This window comes from Rhea americana, unplaced genomic scaffold (genome assembly GCF_003343005.1).
Source record: "Rhea americana isolate MKP2758 unplaced genomic scaffold, rheAme1 scaffold_13, whole genome shotgun sequence".
NCBI lineage: Eukaryota > Metazoa > Chordata > Aves > Rheiformes > Rheidae > Rhea > Rhea americana.
In genome coordinates this window covers 1,673,558-1,682,829 of record NW_028185372.1, presented here as the reverse complement: position 1 = coordinate 1,682,829, position 9,272 = coordinate 1,673,558, and positions in this window count along the sequence as shown.

The following is a 9,272-nucleotide window of genomic DNA, read 5'->3' as shown; positions in this document are numbered from 1 at the left end:
CAGTCATGGAGAAAATTTTATATTATTTTAAAATTATAGTTTAATAAAGTTGTTTTGAAAAAATTACAAAATGAAACATCACTTTGCTACTCTTTCAGATAAAACTGTTCGTTAGTTTTGTCATACTTTCACAAATAATTTCAGCTCACCTAAGTCTGATGAGTGTGAGTGCTTACTGTTGCTTACTCACTTTTCTTAATGGTTTTACGATGTTTTGGATATCACAGRATCGGTAAGGTTGGAAGGGACCTCTGGAGATCATCTAGTCCATCCTCCCAAAGATTTCCTGTTGCTGGTTCTACTGGGGCTTGAACCCACGACCTTCAGCTTGTAAAGCAGATGTGATAACCGTTGGACTAAATATGTAATATATATGCCTATTTGGCAAGTAAATGTTGTTACTGGCTGAAGTCTTACAATCTTACATGCTTGATTATGTTCTAAATAATTTAATTCTTTTTGGAGCTCTTGAGTTATGACTTCAGTGTTGAAGAGACTCCTCAGTCTCATGAACTTTTACCCCACTTGCACATCATTAAGGTTTAATATGGCTAATTTGTGCTATGTGGTTATGCATTAACATTACTAAATAATATGTAAAATATTTCATGATAATGATTTCATCATAATCATAATCCAAGTTGCTTATAATTTTTACAGATTGAACACTCTTTTAAGCAGCATTTCAGACAGCCTGCTACTTTCCAAAAGACACTTAAGATATTCTGTCTTCAGTCGTACATATGGAACATGAAATTTGTATGGTTCAATCACTAGTATGAGTAGGAGCTTTCTCAGAACTGAAATGAGCAAATACTTACTTTGTTAAAGATTTTGCACAAGCAATATTTCATTCAAAATAAATCTTCACAAGTTTACAGAAAGTTTCAGTTAAGTCATTAAAGTTTTTTTTCTAACTTAGGAAACATTAACAGACTAAAGCTTGAACAATATTCACCAAATGCTATTATTTTGAATAACTGTAGTTTTTTAATTAAACCTTTTTAATTAGCATATCTTTCTCATCACTATACTACTTTTGTATCTTATGAAATTGATATTCTCTCTCTTACTGCATTCTTTCACAGGTCCAACTTTTAATTATTAATTAATTAATTAATTWATTTATTTAATATGTCTGATAATCAGTTTCAGGTAGTATTCTGATAATAAGTTTTACATTTTCTTTGGAAAGCAATGGAATTCATATTTCTTCTGAGTTTCCAAAGCAAAACTGGTAAATATTGCCAGCCAGTTGGAAAGCACAGTCTATTGTGTGTTTCTTTTTTTTTTTTTTTTTTTTTTTTNTTTTTTTTTTGGTCTTTTTTTAAAATAACAACTGTCTTTACGTTTTCAGCTTCATTATTCCTGAAAGTGGAAGGTCACCGTCGTGGGAGGTTGTGTTCATAGTTGTGCTAAACTGACCTTTTATGTAATACAAACCTGCACACTTGGGATCTTTGAAAATAAATACTGAAAACTTAAATTTAATGTATTCAATAGAGAAACAATTATGTAAGTGAAGTGATGTAGTCTTGGTGACCTGTGTTGCTAAGAAACAAACTGATGTATTCTCAAGAGATTAAATCCTTCTCTTTTAAGTGTTTTTACCACAAGGTACATTGCAATGCTTATTCAGGCTTGGGCATCTCAAAACCCATGAACAATGAGATCAAGCTAGAATCTGCTTCTTTCTTAACTCTGTCTTGAACTAGCTAAGCCAAAATCAGATGCCCTAACCCTAACCCTTACCCATGAGTACCTGCCATGGAGTTCCACTTCTACAGACCATAATGAAAAAAAAAATCTTCCTATTTCTCTGCACCTATTTGTGTCTCCTATTTYTTCTCTTGATCCCAGTAGATCAGACGCTGCCACTGCATCTGTCACATCGGACTGTAGTCTGGGTGTCATCTTCAGCCATTTATACTTCTACAGGCAAATCTACTGGATTTGCTCAGTACAAGCTGGATTAGAGCACATACAGTCACCTGCTGCATTTCTATCAAATTAGCCCGTGCWCACAACAAAAGATTTGTAACAGTTTTATGTTTGTTTTCTCTTACATCACCATTTACCTTACTTACTGTAAAATCTTTTTTCTGARGTTTGAAAAATGTGGCCTTATTCCATGCATATTTGTATAAAATACTGCTTGCTAATAAGCAGTACATCACCATCTCGCTTCTGTATCCACCTTTAAATTAGTTCCTAAACTTTTCACTTTGAACTTCCCACTGCTCCTTCCCTTCCTCCCTGCCTTCCATTTCAATCAAAAGGCTAACTCCTGTCCATTGACCCATCATTCAACCATGATGCCAGCCTTTATCACCCACTTGTTAAATTTTAAAATGTTAATTTTTGTGCTTTCTCTCATGTTGTTTTTCCCACTGGATGGGAACTTCTGTAAACATTTAGTAATTTCCTTATATCCTATGGCTTCTTACTATCACTTTTGCTCTGCTCACTAGACAAAAATTCCTAATGGGGAGATAAAGGCTGTGCTGAGRTTGCTGCCCATAATACTGATCATTGTCTTGTTTCCTGATTCTTCACCTATCTATATCCATAGGTAGTCTTTCACCTTAGATTTGCAAGTAAACTTGAAACTAGAATTTAGTTCCTACATCTAATTCTAAACATATACCCAGAGAAGATATGAAATTTATAAAGTCAGCTGAAACTGATAAATTAGAAATTGCGGCTTGGAACATCTTGGGCTTGTGATGAGTTAGTGTTGTATAGCTGTGACTCATTACACATTAACTTTTATCCTTTTAGTTTTCCATGCTGTTCTTAATTCAATAATTTTTATTGTTATTATTTATTTTTATTTTCTGTATGTTTTCAGGTAGTACATATAGCTTTATTGATTAGCTGTCACACTATCTCAGCTACTATTTGGTTGACTCTCACTATAGGCTTGTCCTGAAATATTTTGCTGTCAAACGTCATAGGTTCAGTAGCTCAACTGATTTACACCAGCAGTATTCCTTCTCCTCAAAATAAAGAATCCTGTGAAATATTCATATTCAAGGTTAAATCAGACTTCCTCAGCTTGTTTCATGAGCGATGGCTGTACTGACCAGTTATAACTCAAGTTATAACGAATTTGGACATGTGGCTTATGAAACAGTGGAGGATACTCCCTTGTACTAATAATGAAACAGTACAGGCAACAGAGGTGCAGTGAGGGGAGCATTTCCTGGCATTGTTTAATTTACTAATATACACAAAACCAAGGAGGTGAGACCTGGTGCGGCTTAGAGCATTTCATTTTCTGTAAAATTCTCTGCCTGTTTGCTTTGTTGTGTTCCACTTCGTTGTGTTTCCACTTTGCAGATTTTTACTGCATTTTTAAATACATTTCATAGTTATGCCTGTCTTATTACATCACAAGGTGATGATTAATTCTTGCATATCACCTGCAAATGACATGCCTTCAATAAAAAATACCCTTAGATTGTGTACTCACCAAAAAAAGAATTGTCATGGCTCCTGTGTTTCAGAAGTGTCCAGCCCATATAGAGGATATCTTTGTCAGTAAAGACAGCAAATATCAAAGATCTTCATATGAACTCAAGAAATAGAACGTATGGGTGATTTTCACTGATTTTATTTTTAATATACAATGACTTGTAGAAAATGATAGTGAATAATAGATTTTTGGCTGGGCCATACCCTAAACCTGGCCGTCACATGTGGCTCTGGGTGCTGTGGCAACTGCAGCTGTGTTGTCAAGGAAACAGCCTTGTGCTCAGTAGGCAAAACCAATGAGGATTAAGCACAGCTATATTATAGCTAAGCCTCTGTGACCTCCAGGGAGCAACAAGATCTGTCTCTTCTTCACAGTGCAGGTGTCCCTCGGGAGTGAGGGAGCTATGCACAGACAAAAACATACATACAATATACCTGATTTAAATGTCAGACTTGGACTATTCAAACAAGTGAATGCATTTCCCAGTTAGATGGATTAAAAGACTCCATTTGTGTAAGTAAAATGTTGATGTAAAATAACATAAATATTTGAAAAATAAAAGTAATATGACATACTTTCTATTAGCTATGAAAGAAATATGAGATAATTGAAGTATATTAAACTTCGGAAGYTTTTTTGATCTTTGCTATAGCTATGGATATTGAAGATAAAATTTAAACAAGAGTGCACCACTATAAAAAAAAATATTAATTTCCCAATGAAGAGAAAAAAATTTGATACAGCACTGAGATGCAGAATAGTTATCCACAGTTTCAGTCACGATATTCTCCTTCATTACTAAGAATTAATTAATGCATATGTCACTGAAGTAAATTCACACTCTGACATGCATGTGTTACTTCATCCCAGTATTTTAAATCTAAAAGAATCAAAATACAAATGCAACTTAGAATTAGTAATGGGAGAAAAATGCATAGTAATTTTTTCCTTGGTGGAGAAAATTTAAAGGAGGCAACTTAAAGAGAAAAAGTTGTTTAAATTGCTGTCAAAAGTTAATTGTCTTTGGTTAAACTTTAAAATATTTTTCTTTTCTAAAGCAAAATAGAATGTTCCACTGTAGTTGAAGTTTCGTAATAAGAACAAGTGAATGAACAGCTATATTTTACATGCTTTGGCAGAACCTCTGGATTTTGTTACACTTTTTTGTTTTAGGTTGTCGCATAATACCAGAGGTAATTAAGTGTCTTTTTGTATTAACCTTATGTTTTAACTGTTCAGTTGGATATATTCATAATAACTATCTTACTTCTCTTGTTTCATTATCTCTTGTGCTGTTATGTGCCTATCTTTTCAACAGATGTCAATGTTAATTTATCTGCCGATAACAGTACGTGAACCTTTTTCAGTAGTGGTACCCTCTGGATAATTGCCTTGAGTCTTGTATAGAGAAGGGAGATGTTGAAGCACACTGTGAAATAAGATACAACTGATTATCATAGTGATTGTGCGTATCATAGTGATTGTGCGTGTAAGGTTATCTTGTGATTTATTTTATTTCTTGTTACCTTTTTTCCTACAAGAGGGTCAAACCAGACTTGCCCAAGCCACTGGATTTTGGCTGTTTTTGATGCTTTTCTTACTTCTCACTCCTTTTTTTTCTTCAGTGAATGCAAGTGCATCCCCCTTTCTTTCTGTTTTCACATACATGATTGTTCTTTCCAAAACTGCTTTTTCTTACCATTGCCTTTGTGTTACAGAAAGATTCTGGGTATAAGATATTTCCAATCAAAGTGAGAGGTTCAGAAATTTTACTGCATGTTTAAGACCATTATAGAAAACTTGAAATTAATTGTATTTCATTACTTCATTTCTAAGGTATTGCCACTGACCTGATCAGATTTCATATCAGAACATCAGGGGAAGAAATGAAGCAAAGAGAATGAGAAAGACTTGGCTATTTCTGTAAACTGAACATGACCTCAATCTTCTTAGCAATGTAAAATGTACGATAGGAAAGTAAAAGATAAGAGCATAGCTAATGCTAAACCGTTGTATATGTTAGAATACATGCAACAGTTTCAAAAACAGTCAATTAAATCTAGTATGGTCTAAATACATTTAGAAAAATATTCCTGAATATTCAAAATAAAAGGACCAGGAAATTAATTGTACCTCCCCAAAAGCTTCTTATTCCCATTTCTTCTTTCCTTTTTCACTTTTTATTTTCAATTTTCAGTGAGTTTTGTCCTACTTTTGTATTAGTCCTGTATTATCACATGTGAGTGTATCTTCTTATGTTTCTGTTTGTTCCTGATGTGTCTAATAGTTATTTAGAATCACATACAGAGCTGGATACTTTTTCTTCTTTATTGTTAGCTTTGTGACTTTTTTCCCTTTTTGCATTTTTTTTTCTATTTTTGAACAAGTACTTTTATGTGTATTCTATGTTTCTCTTCTACCTGTATCTGTCTGCCATTTTCATTTGCTTTTTAATCACTTAAATCCATGCTTTTGTTACATAGTCTGGYTTCTTTAAGGAGTTTGATTGGGATTAAGTTTAATTTTTAATCCATAGTTTACTGATACGAATTACTTAGATCAGCTARTTACTAATTTAGGGGACAACAAGTAGGATCCAGTGGTTCTCTAAACCAACTGCTTTAACAAATTGATAGAAAAACACTACAATTAATCTGCTATCATGGCACTTTTGGGGGACTTTTTTTCCTGGACAAAAGAGCAGTAGCAGTCTCTCCAGCTGAGTTATTTGCTGGAGAACAAATAGGCAGATCAGCCATTCCCTGCTTATGCAGTGAGTTACACACGTCCAGGACATGTCAACCCTCCGATGCATGTGCTGTGCACAGATCTGTGTATGCATAACAAGCCTAAGGTACTTCTGATGCTGTGGATTTATGACAGGCCTTCTGGGCATGTCCCAAAACCATGTGTCCAGTTGTTCTAACTTGTGTGGTAGATCTCTGGATGTACCATGTCTTCTTTCACTAGTAAATATAATTTTTTCTCATCTCATTTTAAATTATAACTTTGGTCTATCTATCTATTCTAAATCTCTTATTTATTTGATCAAATTTGGAAAAGAGTTCCAAAGTAGTCAGTGGAAACAATACAGTGAAATCAGATTAATTCTGTAATATCAGTTTGGAGAAACTCAGAACTAGGCATAGAGTAGTCTGTTTAGGCTTAGTTTTTATTCATCTTTTATCTTAAGTAAAGATAAAAGTAAAGCTTTACAGCTTTACAGTGCTGTAAAATTGAAGTAGAACTTACCAAAATAGAATGCTCACATTTTTAATATACGTATTTATGCACATATTTAATATTCACATCAGTAATGCCAGAAAATTGAGACTGTGGAAGACCTTGAATGTTTAGGCTGCTGTTGGCAAAGGGGCCAGAGAACTGTAGTTTAAATAGAAATCAGTAAGAGAGCATAATATATGCAAGATAAATTAACTTACTCCTGTGTTCTTTTCTAAGTCTTTTGCATGTAAATTACATCTCCATAGATCATGGTGAATTATTTCCCTTGTTGCTATATGATCGTGCATTTGTAGGAATCTTGCACTCTATTGTAATGTTTTGATTTTGATGCACTGCTCATAGAAGCAGATACACAAATCTATGCTCCAGGTGCATTTTTTTTTCTAATCTAGCTTTAGGCTTCTGACACATCTAAAAGCAAGTTTCTCAGAAGGGTGGCTTAGTAGCCAAAAATCAATTTCTGGAAAGTTTATGATGCATGAAACRTTCAAAATTAGGCAGACTTTTTCATGTTACAAACTCTGTAATTTTTGGTAGGTATGTTAATCAACATATGCAGTTTCTTAGCAATATCTGTTACCCATCAATTTTAAGTCAAAGATTGTCAGTCACAGTGGCCATCTGAGTACAAGATACCTAAAGACATCTTTATATCACTGTAATAGTGGGTAGCAATACATAATTCTAACAGATGTCAAGCATACTAGTCTGACGACTTGCCAGAAGTACCTCAGGATTTTTGCAAATTGCTTACCCTGTTGTCCTGATATTGGTATTTGTTATGTAGAAAATTATACAAATGTTTACATCAGTATTTTTCATATTCCTTTGCATACCTAACTGCACATTTTTTATTTTTATTTGCTCCTCTAATATTTATACGATTATCTTAAAAAAACATGTATCTTGCAATAATAAGCAAAAAATAGAAAAATAGACAGCAGTAGGCTTTAAGATACACTATTTTTTTTAAATCAATGTATATAGTTCATATATTACCTTTCAGTGAACAATCTAGTCTAAATTTTGGATGGAGAATCAGAAGAATACTTTAATTTTAAGACTCTTATCAGTGCATTAGAGTCCATAGCCTTCCTAAATACAAATTGCTTGGCAGCAGCAATATGTAATCATATGTAAGATGATTTTACTTGGAGGCTTACTCTGATCCAACAAGCAGCCTACAAACTGTACTGTCCTAAGGATGCTCACATATAGCTCAGTTCCTCTTCCAGAAGACAGCAAATGGCTTTCAGACAGTGAATGCCASCTAAATGCTTGCTCACATCTTAACCAGGAGGCTGCTCCTGAGATATGGAGGTGTAAAGTTCTATCTGCTGCACTGGAGAAAAATGAAGAGTGGCTCTCACAACTGACAACAGACTGTAAATAGGAAGTTTTTAGTTCCAGAATCAAAGTAAATAACTTGTGGAATTCATGTAATACCTGCCAGCAATATGCAGAACTTTCTGCCTCATTATATCATTTCATTGTCAAAGACATTAGGAAAGAGAATGTTTGGGGAAGACTCAATACTTGTCGGGATTTTTGGTCTCTTGACAGAAATTGTCCACTTTTCCAGATTATTTTATGAAGCAAAACTAGCAAAACATGCATGTTTTCCACTCCTACTTTTGTTTAAAACAAGTCTTTGTTTGATATTTTAGAAGCAATAGAACCAAATCTAGCAAATTATGAATTAAAAAATTGGGGAAAAAAGGTTCACCTGATTTACTAATATTCTTTGTTGTCTCCATTTCCAGTCTTCAGTCTGGATAAAACCCAAGTAAATGTTAGTGATGCTTCCACTGAGAGATATAACATTCTTTTGGAAACAGTAGCATTCATCTCATGAACAGACCTTCAGTTTGACTGGGAAAAACTCATAGAGAATCTTTTTTATTACCAGTTTTACTTTTAAGGATATTTAACAGGCCCACATCCAAGATGATTATTTCTGTGCTTGTTGCTTAGGATTTATAGTCAGGCACATGGTTGCTAACACAAAACTTTGTTTTGCTTCCCTGGGAGGTATTTAAGTCCTTTCAGACACAAGAACGTAGAAATTGCTCCGCTGGATCAAAACTGTGGTTCATTTATTTGATAGTCTGCCTGTGACTGTAGTTTATACCCGTTCTTCAGAAAAAAAGGCAAGAATCTGTATAAATTCATTTACAGAATTATGAACTTAATAGAGAAAATTTTGCTGTCACTTCTTACACTCACTGCTTGTGAAGTCTGGTTTGTAAGTGAAGACTGTTCTCTTGGGTTGGATGGAGAAAATGAAGGAAAGGTACAAGTGACTTCTCAGTGCTGCTGGTTAAAGGAAAACAGTCTAGATGACCCACAGAAGGGAAAGGAAGAACAGAGACCCAGAGAAGGCCAATGAAACAAGCAGCTGACAGTGTCTTACAAATAGTCAATATTTCATGGATATTGTGTGAACAATAGAGGACCCRGGTAAAATCCAGGCTAGAGATTCAGAGAGAGGATGTGATAGTGTATCTTGTGAGTGTGGTAAGAACCTTAAATACTTCTGAAGGAAAAG